The sequence below is a fragment of the Hermetia illucens genome, chromosome 6 (assembly GCF_905115235.1).
Source record: "Hermetia illucens chromosome 6, iHerIll2.2.curated.20191125, whole genome shotgun sequence".
Classification (NCBI taxonomy): Eukaryota; Metazoa; Arthropoda; class Insecta; order Diptera; family Stratiomyidae; genus Hermetia; species Hermetia illucens.
Window position 1 is genome coordinate 52,751,981 of NC_051854.1, and position 25,988 is coordinate 52,777,968.

General features: G+C 43.2%; 1 protein-coding gene across 1 annotated transcript in view; it reads left to right on the top strand.

Moving 5' to 3' along the window:
• The window catches only part of LOC119658862, a 361,537-nt gene that overhangs the window by 63,463 nt on the left and 272,086 nt on the right, over positions 1-25,988 (top strand). Inside the window, exon 2 of the mRNA XM_038066618.1 lies at positions 18,646-18,698. The gene's annotated coding sequence lies outside the window, so the exon portion shown is untranslated. The remainder of the gene's footprint in view (positions 1-18,645; positions 18,699-25,988) is intronic.

Below are 25,988 nucleotides of genomic sequence, written 5' to 3' on the forward strand. Positions count from 1 at the left end.
ACGGTGTCTCAGATTAATAAACATTCCGTATTTTGTAATTAGGCGTGTTCCAGCGATTCTAATAACAACGTGTGTTAGAAACAATTGCCTGTGAAAATACTTCGTCTTAGAGATTTTTGGGATTCACCGGAGATTCTCTAAAATTTCGTGTTTCCTTAGTTTCACGGTTTCGCGGTTGAGCTTTGTATTTCAATCAAAGTTTCGTTGGAGATGGATGCTCTTAGTGTTTAAGACATAGATGCTATCTTGAGAAGCATTGGTGTTTTTGCTGGTCATCATCTGCTGAAAGTCATGGTTTGCTGACATCTCCCTCTTGGCGGCTAATCCATTAGTGGAAGGAGAAGCGTATTAACAACGGGGTCACCTTAGACTGTGAACTTGGCATCCATACTTTAAACTCTAGTTTTGATTTTTTCATGAACGGTAGAATTAGCTGCCTTCGGTAGGTGCCCAGTAAAACACTTTTCTCTGTCTGTCCAAATAATGAACAAGTTTCTGCTTTGAATCTGTGTCATTACTTCGGAATTCCACCACGGCTCCCTTGATGTCGTTTATTGGTCAAGCTTCTGCTGAAGATTGGATTAGAGACTTTTAGTATAGAAAGCCTAAGTAGTTAATCCTTTTTAGAAGGTTTGGCGAATCTTGTAAAAGTTGAGTATCTTGTATAGTTATTTTTCAAAACCATAAAAGTGCTGAGTGTCTTGATCAAGAAATGTCAGTCAAACCGTAGAACGCAGCTTTGATGTGACAGCACGAGAACCAGAATAAGCTTCTTGAAGCGCCCTTTTTGGATTCCACTCCCTTTCATGTCAGATGTAATGGAGACAGGATTTTCGACTTGTTTTTCTTGATGTATCTTGGTCTAAATCCAAGGAATCGTCCCTCTTGAATCAATTGTCAAGTGGCACCCAATGTGGGTTCCTTAAGCTGGATATTTTCGGTACCAAAATCCATGGGGTGAAGATTCATGATGGATTGTGCATATCCTTACCAATTACTTTATTTTAGAAATGTGAAATATTACCAATGGTGTCCAACGTGGGGGGAGAAATCATTAAGTTCAGACACGAATGCTATAGGTAATAGTCTATTCCAGTTTCAAACAAGGTTTTTTGAATGTCGGCTGAAGATGACATCAGTTTTCAACTTTAACCTTCACTTCACATATACTTGATTTCATTTTCTGACTTTACTGCCTTTTTTCAAATATAGCCTTATTCTCTTTTACATTTATGTAACTATGTTTGGTGTCCATTATGAGATTGACGTGGGAAGCTACTGAAAGTCTCCAACCGGTGGATCATTGTGCCATATGCTGCCAATTTATGTTGATAACTATGGAATGAAGTGGTCGCGATTGTTTGCTGAGTGCCGGTGGGTTTCCTGTAAATAGAAAAAGAAAGCTGTCCGTTATAACGTTTGATTAGTATATCCAAGAAAGGTAACTGGTTATTAACTTTAACTCTATGAGTGATGGTTATTTTTGGGTGTAGTGCGTTGAGGTTATTCAACATATTATTGACACTTGTTTCTGAGATAATGACCAATATGTTATCCACGTATCTTAGCCATGTATCATATGAATTTGGCAGTGCCCCATTCTGTTCCATTTGCTTCTCCAATGATGCTATAAAAATTCTACTTAGGATCTTAAAATATTTTCTCCAAAATGGAAACAATTTTCATTCATAAAGAGGGAGGCGAACTTCGAATATTGGTTTGGGTTTTTCCTTTGTTCTGATGTCGATTTAAACCGTAGTAGCCATTCTGCTGGGAAATAAAGATTGGACGTCAAATGACATTAGGCGGTCAGTCCCCGCTAAAGCTCCCGCTACTCTCAATGTTTCAATCCCTTCCTTCGAGTTTTTGACCGATTGCTTCCCATTGCTAGTCCCCAATTAGTTTCCCGTCGGTTAGCAGACTTTAGATTTTTTTTTGGTATGCAATGGCTTTTGATATTTCTGTCGGATTTCTTCCTTTGCTTCGCTGCGCACGAATTTTACTGCTCTTTCCACATCTACATAACATGTTCAATTGGCAGGTCTGTCTTTACGGCGTAATTCCAACCCTAGTTTAGTAGAGCCATTTCTTCTTTGGTGAACCTGATAAATGACTTATTAATTACTTGATTGGGAATATTACTTACCGTCAGTTCTAGTGCGCGGCCAGTTTCTAGTGAACAAGTTGAGCTCCTTTCTTAGCAATATCCGTTTGCGTTCCTTTTCACATTCGTAGCTCCGTTGAATTTTGAAGAAGGTACATTCTATACGGTCTTCTGTTGCAACTAATTGCAAGTGAGCATTATATGCCTTCAGTTGCAGATGCTAATTTTTCATGTGGCTTTTTTAAACCAGACCTAATTGTGGTTTCCTCCACTGATCTAGTAAGGTTATAGGGCAAATTTATACTTAACTTATTATTAACTGCATGGGACTTAGGCGTGACACCATACTTCAAACATAGTTTGAGAAATTTGGTGTCTTCACTAAGTGTGGAAGTAAGTAAGTGTGAAACAAAACCCTATTAAAATCGATTCGATGTCTGTCTGTCTGTCCTTCTGTTCGTCCTTTTTGTTTGCTCGTCTGTTTGTCTGTCCGTTTGTCTGTCTGTTCGTTTGTTCGTCTGTCCGTCTTTCGGTCTCTCTATCCGTCTGTCTGTTCATCTGTTCATCTGTTCATCTGTTCATCTGTTCATCTGTTCATCTGTTCATCTGTTCATCTGTTCATCTGTTCATCTGTTCATCTGTTCATCTGTTCATCTGTTCATCTGTTCATCTGTTCATCTGTTCATCTGTTCATCTGTTCATCTGTTCATCTGTTCATCTGTTCATCTGTTCATCTGTTCATCTGTTCATCTGTTCATCTGTTCATCTGTTCATCTGTTCATCTGTTCATCTGTTTATCTGTTCATCTGTTCATCTGTTCATCTGTTCATCTGTCCATCTGTTCATCTGTTCATCTGTCCCTTGGTCCGTATGTCCGCCTATCTGTGTGTCTGTCTTTTTTGTTTCTTTTTTAAAGTGGAGGGAAGGAAATCTTCAAAAGTCTCTGGCCTGGGCACGCCAGAGTGTTTGATTTTTACCCACTAAAACCACCCTCGATTCCTCCTGTCCCGTGGAACCACCTTTAGGTATTACCTTACGGGGCGGAGTTAGCTTACTCTAACTAGGTCTCCTTCCATCCACTTGCGGGGTTCATAACCGCGCCTTCTTCACTTCTTCTGCTTCGTGCAGTTTATCCTGGATTGCAGTGATTATGGAATTGATCGCATTCCAATCCTCCGGGCAAACTACGATTCTCCGGACAACATTTTCTGGTGATAGCACTTCACTTAGAGTTTCCTCTGGATTCCTCCTTTCTTCCATGAACCTAGGACATTGGAAGAATACGTGCGCAGTTTGGAAAATAAGGTGAGGAGTCCGATTTAGACCTGCACAGGTATTTACAGTATCCATGGCTGGTGAGAAACCGGATGAGATTATAAATGATCTCCCGATGCTTTCTCTCCAGCCACTTCCCGATGGAATATATCAACCTGTAAGTCCAATAACCCTTTCCTGACTGGTCCCATCGCTGTTGCCATCTGCTTATCGATTCTTCCTTTCGGCTTTTTTCACCTGCGATAAAGAAAAGATGGACCTGGTGTTATATATGTTCATCATCTCGGTTCCCAGGATGTCAATCGGCATCATTCCTGAGCTGACGAACGCTGCGTCATCTGAGGCGGTCCTGAAGGCAAAACAGACCCTTAAGACTGTTCTTCTGAAAACCATACTCAGTTTATGTGCATTGCTTAAAACATACAGCGCTTTTCCCTAAACTGGCACTGCATACAACAAGATAGAACTCATCACCTTGGCTACGAGCAGCCTGGAAGTATGCCGCGGCCCTCCTACGTTCGGCACCATCCTTGCCAGCGCAATAGTCGTGGTCGATGCTTTTTCGCAAATATGCTCTATGCGCTGCTTAAAATTGAGTTTTCCGTCCATCATCACTCCCAAGTATTTGATAACCGGCTTGGAAGTGATGATATTCCCGATTCTAAGGAAGGCGTAATTTCTCTTCCGGCGCTTAGTCATGAGGATCGCTTCCGTTTTTTTCCACCGCAAGTGTCATACCAGAGCTCTCCAACCAAGCCTTAACAACACTGATTGCTCGCTTAAGTACAACTCATCATCTTCGAGATGCTTTGCGACTACAGCCACCGCTATGTCGTTGGTGTAACTCACCACCGTAGCCTCTCCCGGAACAGGAAGGTTAAGCACATCATTATACATGGTGTTCCATAGTAGTGGGCTCAGTACAGAGCCCTGGGCACCACCAGCGGAGACAATGTATTCTTTAGGTCCATCATCGGTCTTATAGCAGAGCGTCCGCTCTTCCAAGCAGCTATCAACAATAGCAGCGTGGTAGGTGGGAACACCAATCGTCGCTAGAGACTTCTATATGAGGTTCCAATTGGCCGAGTTGAATGCATTCCTCACATCCAGGGTCACCACCATGCAATATTTGCTAGTACAACCACTTCCGTGAATTGCATTTTCGGTCAAGCCAGTAACCGTTTTTATGGCATCAATGGTTGATCTGGCTTTACGGAACCCATATTGTGAAATGCCTGTTTGGCTCTCGACGACCGGGAGTAATCTATTGTAAAATACCGGCTCCAACATTTTCTCCATAGTGTCTAGAGGACATATGGGTCTATAGGTTCTCCTAGAAGTTTTCCAGCCTTAGGTAGCAGCATAGTGCACGAAAGATATCCTCGGACATGTACGCTTCGAACAGTTCCGCGATCATATCTGGCCTAGATTTGATAGCAAGTTTGAGGGCCTTATACGGTAATGTCGTTCAGACCCGCGGCTTTGCTGTCGCCTATTCGACTGCAGATCTCTAGCAGCGCATTTCTTCATTTCAGGGTGCGCTGGAAGGTTTCAGCACCCCCGCCCCCTCTTGCTGTGGAAACAACCCCTAGATTATTTTCAACAAGAGCGTAGGGCATGTGATCTGCAGAGATGAACGGCTTCTGAATCGTCCTGTCACGATTTTATAGGTGCTACCCCACGGATTTATATTCGCTTCCGAACAGAGGTCCTTTAAGCATTCCCTCTTATTCTGGATGGCAAGCTTGAGGTTTTTGCAAGCCTCTCCATAGGTATGTTCCTTTTGCCTTTGGTCGATCCTACCTATTGCCCTCTGAGCCTTATGTCTGACTCGATGGCAAATCGATCGAAGGCTATTCATTTGAAGCACATCTTTAGGGAGATCTGTTCCCTTAGTCGGCAAACAACCCATCCAATCGGAACCTTCCCCATGGCCAACAACTTCTATACTGCCTCCACTGGCAGTCACATTGTGGCCATTTGAGTGCCACCATAAGCTTTTTTTGGGCTCACGATAGATTCTTCCCCGAATCGGGCCAATTCGAATTGTTGCTTCAAGGCAATGCAGATCTCTTCTCTGGATGTTACCTCATCGAGATCCTTGCACTGTATATAGATCTCATGTTTTTGGGAACGAACCGCGACATTCTCTCCAAGTGAGTTTATAGCTTGGTTACGAAAGCGAAATTCCCATGATGAATTTTTTCAGCTCAAACATGTGATCCTCTTTCTGGGTCCTCCGGATTTTACTGACATTTCCGCCTCGTCTTTTAGGTCGGGGTCAGATTTCACTTTTTCACCATCTCCCCATATGATAAATTTCCTTTGTTGGAAGGTGCGAAACCTTTTCTTTCTTGTTTTTTTCTTTGTTTACGACCTCAGTCCAACTACCGTTTTTATATTACTTCAGTTTCGCTTCGCTAGCCGGGGTTCCAACTTTGGACACATGTTTTCCTCCTTCTGAACTGTTAGTTCCGTTCGGTGGGCTGGTGAAGACGCCTTTTTTCCTTTTCGGTGCCTGTTGATTCCCCAAAGCTTCTCCATCTTTGTCTCACACTCTTTTACTTGATGGAAGGTTGATGACCTTGTGCTTTGGTGTCACTTGGGTCGACTGTGACACTGTTGGGGCTGGAATACTCGGCTTTTCCTTAGGTTTTATTTCTTCCTCCGTGGCCTAATGTAAAGTACCCTGATGGCTCCCACCAAGTTCTTAATGACTTTGTGCACGTTGGGCTTGTCCTTGATTAATTTGAACAGCTCAACTACTTTAGCCCCAAGCTTCATAAAAGGTAATTCTTCTTAGCCAAGGCTCTGTTCTCTGTGAGTTTTGGTCAGATTACTTCTTTTACGGACTTCTTCTTTTTCAGTTGCTAAGCTCCCATGAGCTTTGTCTTTCGCCGCCTTTGCTATTGGAGGAAATCGTAAAATTGATGAGCTTCTCCTGAATGGATCTATTTGCTGCTGCTGGAGTACCACTTGACCAGATCCAATGGCTGTCGAAATCGCTTTTTTGGGCAGCTATCTCCTTTCAACCCATCATTCTTTGCCTTTGCAATTGATGTTCTAGGCACAGTTGCGCTTCGTTTGAAGACCTCCTTCTCCAAATCTAAAACACTTGTAGCATTAGTTGCCACGGCTGCGAAGTTGTCCACCACCGAGGCACTGCGGTCGATGGATATTTGAGTTCCCAGCCCCTGCACCGTAACTTTATTCTCAATTGGTCCACGTTGGTTTTATTTTCTGGGTATTCTTGCCATAACCATTTTGGCCCACGCACCAGAGACGTGCATTAACACATATTTACACATTAATTGATATGACCCTATCCGCCACCTGGGGTTACACCCGATGGGAGATCTGGCAACTCCTCATAGGTCCGTCTGCCCATCTGTCCGTCTGTTTAGCGTTTATTTCTCGATAAGCTAAAGCCCCCCTATTTCGCTGATTTCAAAAGGTTTCTTTTAACCGTACATTAGCTCAGCCTCTAACCTACCTTCCCTCGGATAAAGACTACACCGAGTGAAAAGTACCAAACGTAAAAGATGGCATTCTTCATATACCTTTGCTTGCTTCTACCTATCGGAACACTTTTCGATATTGATCCAGACCGCTACATACCATGTACCTTGTCGTGACCACTATGACTTCCAATAATCAAATCGATTTTGCAACTGCAAATTCCGGACCCATGACTATTCCAATGAACGCTTCGAATACGAACCAAAGCCAAAAAATTTCTTCCGCATGCCACAAACATCGAGATAAGATCTTCGCTTTCAATAAGAATGGCTAGAAATTCTATGGACCCTATGTTTTTCAGCACCACCATTAAAGCCGTTGTAAACTTGGCATTTCTACTTGTAAGATATACACCGCCTGCGATAAAGGACCGCACTCAATTATGATTCAATTACAGACCGACCAGATTACATTGAAATCACGACTTTAATTGAAGATAAAATGTTGCTATGAAAGATGTTCGAGGTCTACTGGAGAAAAATGAAGAAAAAGTACTTGAAGTCAGGCATACATTGTAGTGATATCATGGGTATGATACAATGTTGCAAGTGCACTTAACGGTGTATTGGTACCAAAAATTAATGGAAAATTTGTGATGGAAAGCTTGATAAATTGTTGTTTAAAGTTAAAGGAACGATAAATCATTTTGGGATGTGATATTTTACTTTGGTCATTATTCTGGAATTTGAGCTGGGGGAGTTGACACTTTTATAAAGTTGTTCGTGTCTGTTAAATTTATTACTACTTTCTGCAGAAATCTGCGAAATTTTTTAAATGTGTTGGATTTCACTAAAGGATATGTCCTTCGGTGAATGTTATTGGCATTTGGGAATGGAAGAGTTAGCGTAACTCAAAGTTGAAGGTAGCAGGGGCGAGATAGCGGCCGGAAACTGACATCTGTCACAGTTATGTTCTCGCATGAGATTTGAGAATACTTGAGTCAGGGACCTTGCTCTTCTGGTTCAGGCTTACCCACACTTGAATCAGGGATTCATTTTACTTCTGAAAGTAATGCGCTACTTACGTGGATAGACTCTTTAAGTAAGCTCTTTCTTGGGAGGTGGGGCGTGCAGCGGCTTACCCGTGCAGTGAAAATTATCCCCTCCTTGCTACTTTCTCGTAGGCGCTCCAACCGGCGTTTCTTTTGAATACGTCTTATATCACTAACTATATATTATATTTCTTGAGATTTGAGCATTTGTGGAGAGATCGTCTCCGCTTCTTAGGGTCTTTTCAAAAGAAGTTCAAGCTGTTCCCTGTCAACACCTCGGGCGTACATAGTGTACGTGTTCCGGGTCTACACATTCATTTATACATTAAAGACAAAGGGGGAATTATCATGTCCAAAACGATATAAATATCGGCGGAGGGATTTTCCGCTTTTTCGCTTGCTTAAGACACGATTATACTATAATCCTGGATTATACCATGGTATTAGATGAATGGCTTGAACTCTATCACATACTGCCTTGCAAGAAGTTAGAATTCCTTTCAATTTGCAATTGCTTATTAGTATAGCCTAGGTCTTGTGTTTGGCTAACTCTAACTTAAGTGATGCCAGCTATTCCTTATAAGCCTAAGCTAGTCTCACATGCCCAGATAATAACAACATGACTTTTGTCTACTACGTCTTAAGAGTATTTTTTTACGAGAGTTTGCGGCACCTGGTGGGACATTAAGATTTTTTTTTTGTATCCCCTGCCACATTATGACTGCGATTGCTTCCTCTGCTAAATTGACCACTGCGTTGATGGGATCCGCTCTTGGTCAGGCAAAGTGAAAACCGCGCCTCTGTGTTGATGTACCTTCTGCTTCCTCTGCAATTGGATCAGGCTACCGCATATAATGTGATCCAGCAGCTTGCCCATACTGCCCTGGTATATCACTCTTGGATAGCAGTACACACATCTGAGAGAAGAGGCCCTTTTCCAAATAGGCATTAAATGTGGAAATAAACCACTCCGACCTTGCTGTTGTCGCCGACTTCAAAGTTTTGTTTGGTACTCCGTCCAGACTGGGTGCTTTGGTAGCACTTACCTTTTCGTAGACAATAGTAAGTTCGGCTTCTGCTTCAGCTGGAATATCCTTTTGGGGATGCTCTTCTCCAATCGCTCTATTGCAGAATGGTCAATTTTTGTTTGTAATAAAATTAGGCACCTGAGCTGAGGGGCTTTGCCTGTATTCAGCTTAGCTATAATCGCCCTGTAGACTCCTCCCCACGGGTCGATGTTGACCTTTCCGTACAGTTTTATAAGCGAATCTTGGTTGCTCTCGTTCCGCAACTCTTTCCAGCAAACTTTGCATGTCGCCGTTCTTTGACCAATTTTCTGTGCATCACTTACGTCTCGATAATTACTTGTTGTTTGCAAGTATTCGGCGCGCTGTTCCTGATTTCGTCATTCCACCGGGGTTCCGGTAATCTGTGGCCTTAGTTGCCGCGCCTTGGCATAGAAACATCATAGGGTGCGACCACATTGCTGATAATTTACCCATTTTTTTTCTGCCTCGCAAATGGGTTTAGCACTTTCCTTTCCTTTGGTATGTCAGTGGACATTTTCACGTCAAAGATTTTCGAATTTCAGATACTCAATTCTCCTGCTCTCTATTATAACGAACACTATAGCTCAATGGTCGCGATGTGCGTAAAGTTCGCATAACTCGTCATGTAGCTTCCTTCATCAAGGTACTGCTAACGAAGGTGCTTACTTTCCCCGAGCCTATTCTCGCTTTGGAGAAGATATTGGTACTTCCGATAATAGCAAGGACAATGTTCGTCGAGGAAAAGGCTTCCAGCAATATCAGCTCTCTGTGACTGGAAGTTTTGCTTTCCTCTGTATACCATACGGTGAAGTTCCCTGAGATAACAATGCGTCTAATACTATTTCATGCAACATGCGCTCGCATTTCGTGCTTGAGGCATCATAGCAACTATAGTCTTTGCTATTTTTGGCTCTTACAAATCCACTACAGGTTGTTGCGGTTATTTCTTCGAATGGTTCCTTCCATCTAAACTGTGCACTTTCTGTTTTTGGCGGTGGTCCATACGGCATTGCCTTCTGCTCTATTAATTGCCAAGTACCAATTGAGCTCTTAGATTAACTGACCCAGAAGATCATGTTCGGCCTTACAGTAGTTGAGATTTATCTGAATAAACCTCATGTGTTCTTTGCCCTTGGATCTCTTTCAGGCAGCCTGCATTTTCCATTCTTTGCGGTGTTATCCTTTCCATCAAAACCCACATTCTTGCATAACGTACATTCCAAGTTCATTAGCGCAATTCCTTTCCAAGTGCTCTTTTTCGGTGCATCCTCTGCATGGTGAGATCTATCGCCAGTGCCTGTTAAGTTTTGGGTATATTACCGTATTTCAGACATATGAAACAGGTAGCAGGAGATATTTTCACTCGAATCCTACAAACGACCAATCTGATCCTAACCTTACCAGCTTTCAGTAACTGGTTTGGCCCGAAGAGCTGGCCAGCTGATAATTGCCGTTTGCGTGCAACCCTGGTTCTTCATTGGATCAATACTCCCGTCTAGAATTTGATATTACCGCCCCCATACACTTCACATGTCTTCCTTCGCTTCTTTCCGTCACTTTATGCTCCTTTTTATGTCCTCTACAGTTTTCCATTTTGGGCTTGTTTGACCCGCTTGACCCTCTTATGAATAATAAAACCTGGCTACGATGGGAACACTTTCGTAGTTTGTAACAGCTTTGCACTCGGTGTACATTGGCCTTCAAACTCGGTTGGCCCATTGCCTTTTTGAAGGACTCTTTAAGCCCTACCTTAATGTAACGGTGGATGTTGTGCATTGGTTCGACACTTTCGTAGAGCGTATTCAGGGTATTTCCTCACTTCATCAATTCTTTCATCGTTGACACGTAACTTTGCTTCCCTCCTGCGCCCGGTACAGTCGCTGTCACTCTCAGTATCTCGTCTTCCATCCGTCTGCATAGATCTAGATGGAGAGCTAGCATTTTATTACTTCGCCAAAAGGGGTCTAGGTTCATCACTCTTTCTTTATCGGCCGTTCAGTTATCTCCTGCCAAATAATAATGAAAAAGAACATTTAACATTTTTCTCTGCTCTTCAATGTTAACTGTAATTGGGTTTCTTACATTTATATTTTTGTCCGGATATTCACACCAAATTCAGGTACAGGCTACCGCTCACGATAAAAGTATGATTAGCTTTTCGCTTCCCACTATCCTTGTGCTCCATAGAAAATCGTCTTTCTCTTGTCATCTTTTCTCTCTCTTTGAGTTGCTTACTTAACAGACAGGCGACAACCGCCTAACGCTTCGTAGTTTTTTGAAAAGTTAGTTGTACTAACTCAGGTATTTTCACTTGCATAGGGCGTGCTACCTCCGCTAAACCGCGATTCACCTATTTGAGGATTGCATCAAAGTGGCGTTTTTACTTCCGAAACCTGCGGGAATTTCCACCTCAAACGAACAGTTCTTATTTTACCCATAATGCGAACGCAGGGAGGGGGGTGGGGGAGTGGGCATCTCATTGACACGTACGACAATGGGACGGTCGGTGGGAAGTCTGCCAATAAGGCGTGACAGATGGTTCTACCAGCTTACGTTAGGAACTTACATGCAAAAGTGAGCCTGAGACGCAATTACAGACACCCAGTCTTCACATACAAACGTCTTTTGGACGTTCAGTGCTGGGCATCCTTCGCATAGTATGTTTTTCCCACGGATGGGCGCCTTCTTCCCACCTACCCGATTGCGTATAAACATGCTTATACACCGTCGATGCGAACAAGTACGTATTCATAAGCCACCAAGAGTTCCTCAATACGCGAAGCACTTGATAGGAGATCTGGCTAGGCCTCAGGCTCACTGTCGCCTTTTTTCAGAAACGGTAATACCTGTTGACACAAAATTTAGTAAAATGGTTGGAGCTATGGACGCATGTAGTAAATCCATCCTCCAACGTTGAGTTTAAAGACGAGGGAGGCCTCATACATGCAAACGGGAGAGCAAAATATAACCGTGCGGGGTATCAAATCAAAGGTTTCAATTGGCACTTTGGAAGAAGAATATCAGTTGTCGTATCACTGGCAAAGGGGTGAAGTATAGGGGTTGAAAATTAGCCCCTTATTGCCGTAGTTTGATTTTCGCTAATTCATTCCGGTTTAACTAGAGGTCACGGTTTCAGGAAATTTTCAAAGTAAAATACTTAGATTTCATTAATTTTTTACTGTTCTGTCAGAGTGCTACCCTCCCTATATCTGTTGACATCCTGTAATATTTTTTCCCTTACTTTGTATGTTGTCTACATTACTGTGTTATTCACGTTGTTCAGAAAGTGTTGTAGCTATTCTTTGAAGAGTTGCATATGCTGCTGAACCATAGCTCGGTTCTTCAATTTACCACTTCCGAATTTGAAAAAAAAATCCGGTGTTCGAGTGATAGGCAGGAAGGTAGGTCCCTGTGGCCGCTCCGAGGAGCTCATGATTACTGTGATGTAAAGAAGGAGGCAGAGCCCAGTTGGCTCAGATCTTGACAGCTAGCCCGTAGCATTTTCGAAGGAAAGCAGCTCTCCTACCCTGTAGCTCGAGATCACTCTGAGGTGCTCAAAAAATGATTTACCTAGTGTCCGTAGCCTGGAAGAACTAGAACTGCGTAATCGCGGCTTTGGCATTGTGAATTGTAGGCTATGCCGAGTCTGGTGGTATGGTCTCCTACAGGCCGATTCGAGTGGTACATTTTTGAAATTTTAAAAAGGTTTCATTGCACACCGGGTAGTGATCCGTGTCGATTTTAATATCTAGAAAGGAACCTACGCCGACGATACTCAACGCTTATCTTTCTGAGGCGTGAATGAGGTTAATTTAGTTGAGGATACGCCGATCTGGTCAGGCACATGTTCTTTTGAGGAAAATTTATCTTGATGAGTCTGCAGTCTCTATTGGGATCGGAACCCTGCGTGGCCAATATCCTTCCGCGCATGTGCCTTGGTGATGGATAAGATGGTAATCGTAGCGCCCTTTAAGCGGGGTTTCAGTATCATAAGAACATTACCATTAGGTACCCAGACGAAAAATACTTCCAGAAAAGAAACCGAATGCAGGATCTGGACAAAAGCCGGACCTGCAGAGGAGAGTGATGATGAAATTCACCGCTAATGTGTAAAAATAAGCAGGCTGGAGGAGCAACTAAGGAAGATGAGTGTTAGCTCGAAGCTCCCTGTGAGTTATTTGACATAAAGCAGGAACCATACAAAAAAATATAGAAAACATGATTTACTTTTTTAAGGGATCCTGTCGAGAGGCGATGGAGCTAGTTAAGCTACCTACTTAGGACTCCAGCGATTATTGGTAAGAAACCACACAAACGAATGAGCTCTATATTCAAATCCGATGGTGGAAAAGTAGATAGAAGTAGATAGAAGATATAAACTCGTCCCAAAGAAATATTTAAACAATACCGGTAGGGAGCGAAGAATGTTGCGCAATCCCGTTTCGCTGGGGTTTTTTGTGAATTTGAGAAATTTGAAGAAGCACGATCACAGGAAGACAGAAAAAAGCGGACAATCGCCAAGCAAATGCGGACAGGCTGAACCCTAAAAAGTCCCCCCATGATCCTTCAAAGAAAGGTATGCTTACCTATGTGGATAACCTAATGAAAGTTAAGACTGATGCGCAATTAGGGGATATATAGGCTACTGCTAATAGAATAAGAAAGACACAGAAGTGAATGATTACAAAACAGTGGGAGTTAGATAAGCAAACCCGACTTGGAAATGCTTTTGGAGAGAAGATAACTACCAAGACTGGAGTGTAAAAATCTAAACGAGGCCACAACCAAAGACGATTTTCGTTAAGGGTCGGTGAGTCAGTCCGATCCACTGGAACTGAAGGACTCTGCTATAAAACGAATTAGAGAGTAAAGCGATAAATTGCAATTGTGAACATCACTTTTATTAGCAGCAGTCTATGTTCAGAGATCCCCAAGTGAGGAGCTGCGAGAGATATAAACTGGTAAAATAGAGCCACAACTCAAGATAATGAAGTAAAGTCAGAAGAAAATTTTGGAGCTCAAAAACGTTTGATGAGGAAAGCCCCCCAAACGGAGCTGTAACAAATTAGGAACGCAGATGTAATGGAAATCCTAAGCAGATCATGTTATGCTTCCATGACTAGATGAAGAAGTAAAAAGTATAGAAGACTATGAGCTGAATGCCTAAAAGCAGGAAGGAGATATCAGTGCACCAATAGACAGATCCTTAAGAGCAACGATGCAATATTTAAAGCCTTAAAGGGAAAGTTAAGTGAAGATCAAGTGAAGAGGAGAGAGCTTATAGGGTAGTAAAGGCTAAGTTGGGAGGAAAGCAGGTCACTGATAAACTACCCTATTGCTGTAGAAAATAGTAAGTATGCTGTTGCTCTGAGACAGGATGAATCGTTAGTGGTGAAGGTTCCTTCGATATTCGCTGTGAAACCCTGTTGTGCATGTTAGCGAATGAGAAATAATAAAGCATCAGATTTCTATGGAATTCCTAATGCAGCGGTGAAAGTTACGGTCGGAGAGAAACCAGATGCGTAGACTATTATCACATCATATTCATTATTACGTAGGTCGTGGTCTTCACCAGAGATATTATTGAAGGGCGAGGAGAGAATGGTAGGAGGTACTGGTCATTTAGTATTCTTGATGTAAAAAACGCCTTCAGTTAACTGGGATCATATAATGGGAACTCTGTGAAAAGTTAGTACTGCAGAATCATTATTAGCTTTGATGAGATAACGGAAGGCATAGCGATTGTGATATTCGGGAAATGCGAAAATGTAGGCACTGCCGAAGAAGAACTCTGAGTTGCCAATTGTTGGAGACAAAAAGGATTCGAAACAGTGCTTAATAGACAAAAGGGTGGCATTCAAAAACCATTCCATTATCGCACAATTGTGTATCATGTCAAACATTGGTAGGTCAAAAGAATCAAGAAGGCTACTGCTCTCTAATATGGCTACCTCAATATTGTTGTATGTGGTGCTTGGCTGGTCAGAAACAACACAGAGATCATGTCACAGAGGGGTGATAACCATATACCATCGGAGTGTCTTTATAGCTCTAGTCGCTTACAGGACGTCTATGTGTCAGTAGGGATGATACCGATCGATCTTCTTGCAGAGGGGATGAAGCGCTTGCATCAAGCCAGAGAACGGGATAAACAGTTTGTGGATGGAACTTTCTATCTGTTTGGCAATCTGGCGGAGTATTTCGGGTACTTCACATAGAGGAGGGTGAAAACATCGGCTGATTCCAAAGAAATTTGGTTGAAGCGCATCTCTGATGAAATAAATCACTACCTAACTTAGTTGATCGTTAGACCCGGTATATACAGGAGCTATTTATATAGAATAAGATGTGTCACAGTTCCTTTGTGAAACGAATAAGGGTACTTGAGAAGGTCCAGAGCACACTGCGCGATTGCTGGAGGTATTCAAGCTTGAAAACCTAGAGCCCGTAGAAAAGTGGAATGCAGTCAATAATAATAGTAATAGTGAACCGAATTGATTGAAGTGTTGCTTCATAAGGAACTGACAAATGCGCTAATCAAAGAAAATGTGACATGGACCGATTACAACTTCAAACAAATCGATGTGTCTTTAAAGACAGCAATTACAAAGAAAAAAACTGAAATCAAAAAACGACCATACCAGCGAATAGAACATTCTGTTTGTGTTGTCGAAAATTAAAAAAAGTATGTCCAGAAGGTCGCAGGAAGGCAAAATCAGCCCCAAGGTGAAAATCGTGCGAATCCCCTTGAAATTGTTTTATTCCTTAAATTTTTTAAAAGTGTCTTTATATCCAGCTTTGGGGTAATCCCTCCCTGCTCTTCTCTATGAGCTGACTTCGTTAACTTTGTGTTACGGTAATGAGATAGGGAAGTCGAAGTTGACCAGACGGCAGCTATTCTGTAACTTTAGGCCTCGACTTTTCAGGGAGAGTGGGGAAAGCAGCAAATGATAAATAAGTTACAACGGTCTGCTGAACTTGTTAAACAATGAATCAGAACTCGCCATCCATATCAAGAACCGATTGTTTCAGGGGCAGGGTCAAGAGAATAGATGAGAAAAGGGAATAGATGATTCCAAGTGGACTAAGCAAAGGCAAAATCTTAGAATCTTGAACAACCCGAGCTACACACTGTTTAGTTTAATCAATTGGAGATTGCTGTCCTTTGACGCGAAAAACTGAAGCAACCATTTTGGAAGACGAAGTATTGATGCCGGAGAGTGATGTCAATGAATGTCTAAACATCTTTATTTTTCCCTCCGAAACATCCTAGCCATTTTCAGACATTCAGAAGTTGTTACCATCCCCTCTCCCCCCCGCAGAAAAAATTAAATTTTCAAAAGCAAATGACTAGGCTGACCTTGACCAATGTGCGAGGCCAGATAAAAGTAGCAGGATCACTCTCTAGACCATTCAACATCAACAACCGATCTAAGACAAGGGGATGACTTAAGACGTGTCCTCTTTAACCTGGCCCTCGAGAAAGTGATCCGTGATGCTGAGGTAAATGCGAGGGGTACGATCCTCTTTAAGTCCACTGAACTGCTGGCCTATGTTGACGATTCGACATCATGGGAAGAACGACCCGAGACACACAAACTGCCTTCATCCAGATCGAGCAGGTTGCGCGAGATCTTGGGCTGCACACCAATGGAGGCAAGACAAAGTATATGGTGGCAACGTCAGCACCAAAAACCCACCAACCAACAACATCAAACCGCACTAGGCAAACGGGAAGAATAAAGATAGGAGACTACAACTTTGAGACCGTTGATAATTTTTCCTATCTAGGGTCGAAAATCACAACCGATGATGAAATCCGCGCACGTTGTTGGTAACAACAGAGCTTATTTCAGCTTACAAAAACTGTTTTGCTCGAAAAGTTAGGGTCAAAGGGCTTACTGTACAAGACAATGATCTTGTCAGTGCTTATATTTTCTTCTGATACTTGGGTTCTTCATCATCATCAGCGGCGCAGCAACCGATATCCGGTCTAGGCCTAAAAGCTGGCTGGCGTCCTGGCCTACGCCATCGCTCTATCTTAGGCAGGGTCTGCCTCGTCTTTGCTTCTTAGCTGGAAAAATTGCGATCTCTTGGCCTCCGAAGAATTTTTGGCCCCCTACAAGAGTGACGAAATGAGCGATACCGTGACGGTTTGTTTGTGGATAAAATCCAGTTCAATAGGTTGCGATGGGTTGATCACTTGGATGAGGATGATCCAATTCGGAAATTCTGTAAGGGCAATATCCATCGTAGAAAAGGAAGACGGGGACCTTGGTGTGTACAAGACAATGATCTTGCCAGTCTTCATGTACTCCTAGGAGACTCGGGCTCTTAGTAATAAAAATTGCGAACTCTTGGTCGCGTTCGAGAGAAGAATCCTCCGACGAATGTATGGGCCCTATATGAGGATGGACGATTCCGTTGCCTGCATAACGACGAAATCCACATGACCGTCAGGTTATGGATAAAATTCGGCTCAATAGATTACGGTGGGCGGGTGACTTAATCCGTAAGGATGAGGATGATCCAACGCAGAAAGTCTATAAGGACAATATTTTTGGTAGAGAAAGAAGACGAGACAGATCTCGCCTGAGATCGAGCGTAGGTTAGGACGCCAGACAGTTCTTAGGGATTTTGAGTTGGTGGACCTCGGCGTAAAACCGGTATATCTGGAGTTCTTTATTAAGGCAGGCTTAGACGGGATACCGGTTGTTGCGCCGTTGATGATGTTTTATTTTATTCACTATTGACTAACAAATTGCATCCAATTGCATCTTGGCTATGTGCATATACAATCCAATAAGATCAAAATTTTGCCTTATATTTTCCTTGCTTATCTTATGCTTGCAAGATCCGGTTGCCAGTTCGTAATATTTTTTTTTGACAACAGCTAACAGTGACTGACAAGTAGCGTATAGCATCAAATATTGAGGGAAGAGTAACTTGTCGGTGTACATCCACTTAAGAAATCTTAACAGCAGTAACTTTTAACGTAACTATATCTTGTTGTGATTGCTTAGATTGAAATTCTTGAGCCAATGTATCGTAGATAGTACCTGTAAGATACTCTTTCAAAAACAAATTCTTAACCTTGGCATTTACATACGTAAATACTACATATGTATCTTTTATCACAGCATCAATCAATTATGTCAAACATGATAAGCAGTTTACCACTGTTAGGTTCTGTTACTGTGAAGAAAAGCCTTGGGAAAAATTTAAATCCGTGTAAAAACTAAAGTTCCGTTAAAATATGTATAGATTCCACGTTATATTACCCATGTGAAAATATTGTGATGTTTTTTAATTATATTAGGTTTTAATAACTTCTGCGTAATGAGCGACCATAATGCGAAGGTCAATCTTAAGGTATTTGTCGATATTAGATTGTTTTTTTTCTTTTTCAATTTCTGAAGAGAATGGTTAGAATTCAGGCAAGTTTTTCCGGTTTTTTTTTATGATTCAGTATTGAGGATAGTGTAGAAAAGATTGATTTAACTGTCGTCAATATTTTCAAAAAGTTCGGGTTTGATTTGATGGCCTAGCAAGTGACTTCCGTTTACATTGGTGATAATATAAACTACGTAGTAAACTTAGGTACATATTGATGCGTACTATTAGTTTTGAATTCTTATTACATACTCAAATGCTCTGTGTATTCACTTCCTTACTATTTAGTAACGCAATATTTTCTCTTCTTCCAGACACGCCTGTTTCTTCCGATATGGGTGCATGAATGAGCCATTCACTTTTCCAAGTAAGTATGTTTAACATCAAATAATCGATAAGTTTCCACTGAAGTCTTATATCAAAACAGTAGCAAAGACATGTAAATGAACGTTTTTGAAAATAACCCTCTCCTGTAAGGGATGTACTTGGTCTGGATTTATCTTACTCGGTTTAGGAGAGGTCCAGGTAACTGTCAATCGGCTCACAGACTAGTAATATATTCCGTTGTAAGAATTCATGGCCTAGTTACTAAGTGTTTCAGATTCCGGTTTGACGTTTTTTCATTGAGTCTTACTTTCTTTATTCCGGTTAGTAATTCAGGAGCGTAGTAGCGCCACATTTGGTAAATATCGGGAATTGCTTCTAGCAGATTATGAAAGCAGTGCCATAGATAATGAGTTCGCTCTGTGACTCGTTCAAGGTTTTCGAAAAGTGCAGCCTATTAAACCCAGTTGTCATAGGGCGGTTCCGGTTCCAATGGGCCTCTCAGTCAGTTATGACCAAATGGAATTGCGATGGTCTAAAGACCATCTTAAGTGGCCGGAGACGACCAAGAGGAGAGAACTATCCCAAAAATCTAAAAAGATGGCGAAAATGACCGTGATGGTGGGGGGAGGGGGTTATCCGACCAATTCGATCGCTCATGCGTCACTTTACAAAAATTAACGTGTCCGATGTGTGGGTCCGCACCGGATCTTGCAAACACGGCGATTCGTGCGAGCCTACCGAACGAAAAAAACGCGAGCTAAGCCTAAAGTAAAAAAAGAACGGTTCGACCATGCACGTGAAGCCGTAAAACTTTGAACCCGAGTGTCGCTATCGAAAGCGATGATCTATGACGGACCACATCCTCCTGCCTAAGATGTATGGTGAGGCGCGGCCTTGGCGATTCCCACCCTGCCTTGGCATCCTCAGTGCCATCATAGTGGAGGATGCCCCTCAATAAAGAGAAGTCCTCAAATCATAATGAATTTATTTGAAATTCATGTTCTTTATATATTCAAACCAAAAATCAAATAAGAATCGAATGAAGAATCGAAAAATGTGCAAAGACAAGTCGGGAAATTTCAGGTATGAAAGGTTTTCTGAATTTCTTTTATAAAACCATTTGAGTATGCCTAGCACCTAATATATGCATATATTTTGTGAGAATATCACCTTCGCGTTATACTGACATTCAAAGTCTTGAATTTGCACAGAAGCGACACCTTTGACCTATTATAACTTTATTAGTAATGGTATGATTTCCATCAAACATGGTAATTTTTTTGGGCTAGGGCAGGTTAATGCATTTACGCATATAGTGTTGGACTCCCGGTTCGGTACGTCGTCGAACTACCAACTAAACATCTCCCCATCGTCAGAGAGCTAGCCTGGAACCGTTTGTCACATTACTTCGGGCTAGTCCCCGAACTTTCCCGCCTTGCGGGGCCTTCAAATCAGGGAATTCCTTTCACCAACGGGAGGGGAGAGGAGGAAGGAACTGTCAGTTCAAGGAACCCCCTGCCATCCGGCTCCTCCATCAGTCGAGCTCTATCTTCTTGACAACGAGAAGGACCCGAACGTAATGGGCAACATGACTCCACCTATCAGCACTCCTCAGCATCTCTTCGACAATGTCGTCTGGAGAGAGATCCTCTGTGTTTAAATAAAGCTGCTGACGGACACTATTCCACCATCCACAAGAAAAAAAAAGTGTGGTGGGCGTCGTCCGCAACTCCATTCAAAACACACAATCCGAAAATCGCGCCTTTCCAATCTTGTGCAGGTAAGACTGAAAACGCCCGTGCCTATTTAAAAATTGGGTAAGGGAGTAGTCAATCTCACTATGCTTCCGATTCAGCCACGTACCTGTTGCCGATGAGCCGTGCAGTCCATCTACCTTTAGTTTCATTTTGCCAAGGGGGCTGTCACTCGTCCAGAGTGCGGTGCCGTTCTTCACGAGCAACCACCTCCCTTGGCTCTTCTCCCTTGCGCTTGTATATGGCTTGAATCTCTTTACCAAAAAGGGCAACGGGGATCATTTCCGCATTCACTATCACGGCCGGTTCAGAGACAGTGCGGTACGCAGACGCCACCCGCAAAGTTCCCCGTTTTTGTACTTGCGCGAGACGTTTACGATATACCTCCTTGTCAAGAGCGTCAGTCCATACGTATGTGCCGTAAAGCAGGACAGACTGCGTTGAACTCATCAGGAGACGTCGGCTGCTAGACGTAGGACCCCTACTGTTTGCCATTAGCCTACTTAACGCCGAAAATCCAGCCGCAGCCTTGTTCGCTGCTGCTTTGATTTGCTCAAAAAGCTCATCTTTGAGTGAAGAGTCAACAAGAGGTACTTTACCGCTGGTTTTGACTCGATTGCCGACTCGCCGAACGATATGGGACGCAGGGTCGAAATTCTCTTTTTGGTCAGGATGACTACTTCGGTTTTCCCCATCCAAGGTTCGATTCGCTTACCCGTCGCATAAATATGCCGATTCTGCTTTGCGCCTGTTCAACAGTGCGTCCAGCAACAAGCGCCGCGGCATCATCTGCATAGCCGACCAGGCGCGACTCTTCTGACATGCCGAGTTTAAGTTAGATTATCATAGGGAGCGTTCCATAGGTCCGGCCCTAGGATGGATCCCTGTGCTAATCCCGATGTGACCTCCATCCTCCTTTCACCCTCTAGTGTTTCATTGAACAGGGAGCGGTTCCTCAGATAGTCCCTGGATATCCGTAAAAGATAGTTCGGCACGTGGAAAGTATTGTCTAGTATGCCTAGAATGTCTTTCCATCTTACGGAATTAAAGGCGTTTCTGACGTCAGGCACCACGAGGAACAACACCACCAGCAACTCGTCGAACGGCATCCACGACTTGCATGACAGTATCAACTAAAACCAAACTGCCGGGGTGATAAATCTCCGGCAGCGTGTATCGCTTCAGCGAGTCTACTTCTGATGAGCACTTTTGCAGCAGTGTCAAGCATACATAGTGGGCGGTATGAAGATGGCAACATGGTATCGCGTTTCCCTTTGTTGATCAGTGCAAGTCGCGCCAGCTTCCAATGAGCAAGGAAAATGTCCTCTTTCAGGAATGCGTTGAATACGCCGAGCAGTAGGTCTGGCCGGTATTGGAATACCAGTTTGTTTACCTCTGCTGGAATACCATCGGGTCCTGGCACCTTCTTACTTTTCATAGAGAGGACTTCCTGTTCTAACTCTTTTATAGAGAAAAGTGGTTAGTCCTCTGCGCTCTCCGCGCCAACGTCATCATCCCATACGGAGTGCGCAGGGAATAGTGCCCTTACAATGCGGCCCATCTGCTCGGCCTGAAGTGAACAGGATTTCCGCAGAGCCCCGATTTTTCGGGTTACCAGTTTGTAACCGAGTCACCACGGGTCCCCATTCACCTCGTTGACCAGATCCTGCCAGCAGGGAGCTTTGTTCTTGTTTATTGCGCTGCGGAGTCTCCTTTTGGCTGATTTGTACTACGTTATTATGGTACACTCTTTTCGGAGCTCTGCGATTTCCACTGTTTACCAATACATAGAAGGTTTGCCACATCTCGATTGCCTCCTGGGCATGGAGGCTCCGCAGGCCGTCGTTATCAAATTCATAACTAAATTTACGACAAACATGGTAGGATCATGCTCCATGTTTGCATTGCAGCAAAATTTTGTAGTTCTAGGATGAACTTAAGGGGGGTTTTGGAGCCTTACTAAAAATTATAGTAATATCCCATTATTCAATTTAATTGAATAGATATTGACGTGGAGGTATTTCGGCAGCATATAATGGCAGTTTCTTGATATTGTTTGGATTTTTCGGTTGAGTAGTCCGTTAAAGAAATGATCATTTTCGACCCCTCACATTTTCCATCTTTCCAACAAATGTCAAGACTACTGAAAGTACTAACCGAGACCATTCTTTTGATACCTAACATGACTATATTCGGTGAAAAAAATGTACACCTCCCTTTTGCGTGTATGTACCCTTCAATTCGACGATATACCTACATCGAACACATATTAGTCGGTTCATCTTCACGTAAAGAGCATGCCAGCCACTTAAGAACTCTGTTCCCAATGTTGAAACAATATGGAGTAGTCGGAATCCAAGCAAAAGCGCTTTTGTTCAGCACGAGATCAGTTTTATAGGAGGGGACACGCCCTTTGCCAATCAAAGTCAAAGCGATCCAGTCATAGCCACAACCAACCAACGTGAAGCAGCCTAAAGCATTCTTGGGTATGTTAAATTTTTACAGAAGGTTCATACTGAGAGCAGCAGCAGTACGGGAACCAATCAACGAGATTCTTCACGCCAAAATTGAAGGAAAGCTTGTGAAGCTTTCGCACTGGAACAGGCGATGCTGCTTGAACATCCAAAATCCTACGCGCCTTTGGTAATTTTCTGCGGTACATCTGACTTCGCAATTGGAATAGTGCTCCAACAGCGAATCAATTGTTGCTGGCAACCATTGGCTTTCTTTTTAAAAAAACTCGGTCCAGTGGAACGTAAATACAGAGCGTACGACTTACTGGCCATGCACCTAGCGATAAAACACTTCAGCCATAGGGTTGAGGTAAGGGAGTTCACTGTCTTTGCGGATCACAAGGTGCTAACCTTTGCCTTCCACAAAAATAACGAGTGCTTACCACGTCAATTTCGCCATCTAGATTATATTGGGCAGTTTACCATCGATATCAAGCACAATGTGAGCGGTTGCATTCAATTATCGATTACGCAAAGCTTGAAGCATCTCAGTCTTCGGAGGAAGAACTCAAAATGCTACACTACTTATTCCACCCAGGAATAAACGCCACTGTTAAGCTAGTAACACAGAGGTATGTTTGAACGTGCAGTTGCAATAATTGTCGGCGACCAAAAGTGACTCGTCACGTGATTGCAACGTCGGGATCTTTACGCCACCATTATCAAGATTCGAGAATGTTAATCTCTACCTTTTTGTTATGCCTTATTGCGAGGGGCAACGCTTCTGCCCGACGCTACGGAAGACCGTTTCTCACGTTGACCAAAAGTAGCACTAATCACCGATCAAGAAGCTATCACAGTTTATAGAACGTTACTTGACAGATGGATTTCCAGGTTCGGCATACCACTTCGGATCACCGCAGATCCAGGAAGATAGCTTGAGTAGAGGTTGTTTCAAGAGGTCAGCCACCTGAACGGTGCAACCCACATCAGAACTACATCATACCATTCGGCAGCTAATGACATGAGCGAGCGTTTTCTCCGTCAGCTCAAAGCAGCAATAAGATGTCACAATAGCCGCTGTCTGTTGTGCTGCTCGGCAATCGCACAGCTTGGCGCAACTGCAGCAAAAATGGTGTATGGCCAGCCATTACGCCTCCCAGGCGAATTTTTCGAATTACAGTCCAACAACGAGAAGGTATAAACGCCTAATTTCGTCAACGAGTTGAGACAAAAGAATCTTCCTATTTAAAGACCTGGCAGTAAGAAGTCATGTCTTCATCCGCCTAAAGAAAATACTCTAACATCCATACGAAGGCCCATATCGAGTGCTTAGTACAACTGATAAGTTCTTTAAAGTTGAAGTTGCCGAGCATTTAAACCGGCTTACGTGAGGGGCGGCGATATTGAAGAGAACCCGATCCCTGACTAAAAACAAGAAGCCTTCGTGGCAATGTCCACTCCTGAGAGAGACATCCGAAAAAGCGTTCAAGTTTCCGATCAACAACTTGAACGAAATTTGGCAGACAGCTTAGATTTCCTGATTGTTAGTAGGCCGGCCTTTAATGATTTGACAATAACAAGATCACAGATCCACAGCTGGCGTCACGACATGGCCAGCTGAACTATCTTAATTTCCTTGTACTTAATCACCGAGTAATGTTGCATTCTCAAAGAACGCGGGCACGCGCAGGGTCACTCACGAATTCCGTCGAGCGGAGAAGCGACTTCACAGACGGAAAAAGGAAGCCTGGGAGAACCAACAAGTCTGTGAACTAGAAAAGTACAGGGAGCAACCGCACGAGGCGCGGAAGTTTTACCAACAAGTCAGCAGGATGAAGCCTTATACACCTCGATGCTCATCCTGCCGGGACAAAGAGGGAAATCTGAATTCCGACAGAATGGGCATATTGGAGCGATGGGTTGAGTACTTTGTTGATCTACTGAACAACCAGAACATCGGCGAGTTGGAGGTCCCACCAACTGAAGACGACGGACAAATACTGCCACCACCAAGTTTAGGAGAAAGAGTCCGTGCAATTCATCGGCTAAAAGCATAAGTCGCCAGGAGCCGATGGAATTACAGCTGAACTGGTTAAATATGGAGGCAATCAGTTACACCAAGTGGTTCATCAATTTGTGCTCAAGGTATGGGACAGCGGATCAATGCCTGACGATTGGCAACGATGCATTATCTGTCTCATACATAAAAAGGGAGATATCATACAGTGCAGCAATCATAGAGGTATCACGTTGCTGAGTACCATCTATAAGATATTGTCCGCTATCTTGCTAGGCCGGATAGTCCCATACGCCCAGAACATCATTGGCCCATACCAAAGAGGCTCCACTCCAGGCAAATCAGCAACAGATCAGATTTTCTCTCTGCGGCAAGAGATGGAAATGGACAACAGTTGCACCATATATTCATCGACTTTAAAGCCGCCTATGATAGCATAGCCAGGGTAAAACTGTACACGGCCATAAGAGAATTCGGTATCCCGACGAAATTAATAAGATTGACTAGGCTGACCCTGACCAATGTGCGAGGCCAGATAAAAGCAGCAAGATCACTCTCAAGACCATTCGACATCAACAACTGTCTACGGCAAGGGGATGCCCTATCATGCGTCCTCTTTATCTCGCCCTCGAGAAAGTGATTCGTGATGCTGAGGTAAATGCAAGAGGTACGATCCTCTTGAAGTCCACCCAATTACTGGCCTATGTTGACGATATCGACATCATGGGAAGAACCACCCGAGACTTACAAACTGCCTTCATCCAGATCGAGCAGGCGGCTACTGGCGCGAGATCTCGGGCTGCACATCAATGAAGGCAAAACAAAATATATGGTGGCAATGTCAGCACCGAAGACGAATCAACCAACAACATCAAACCGCACTGGTCAAACACGAAGAAGAATAAGGGTAGGAGAATGCAACTTTGAGACCGTTGACAATTTCTCCTATCTGGGGTCGAAAATCACTGCTGATAACAGTTGCAATGATGAAATCCGCGCACGGTTATTGACAGCCAACAGAGCCTATTTCAGCTTACAAAGACTGTTCCGCTCGAAATGTCTCATCATAGGGTCAAAGCTCCTACTGTACAAGACTATGATTT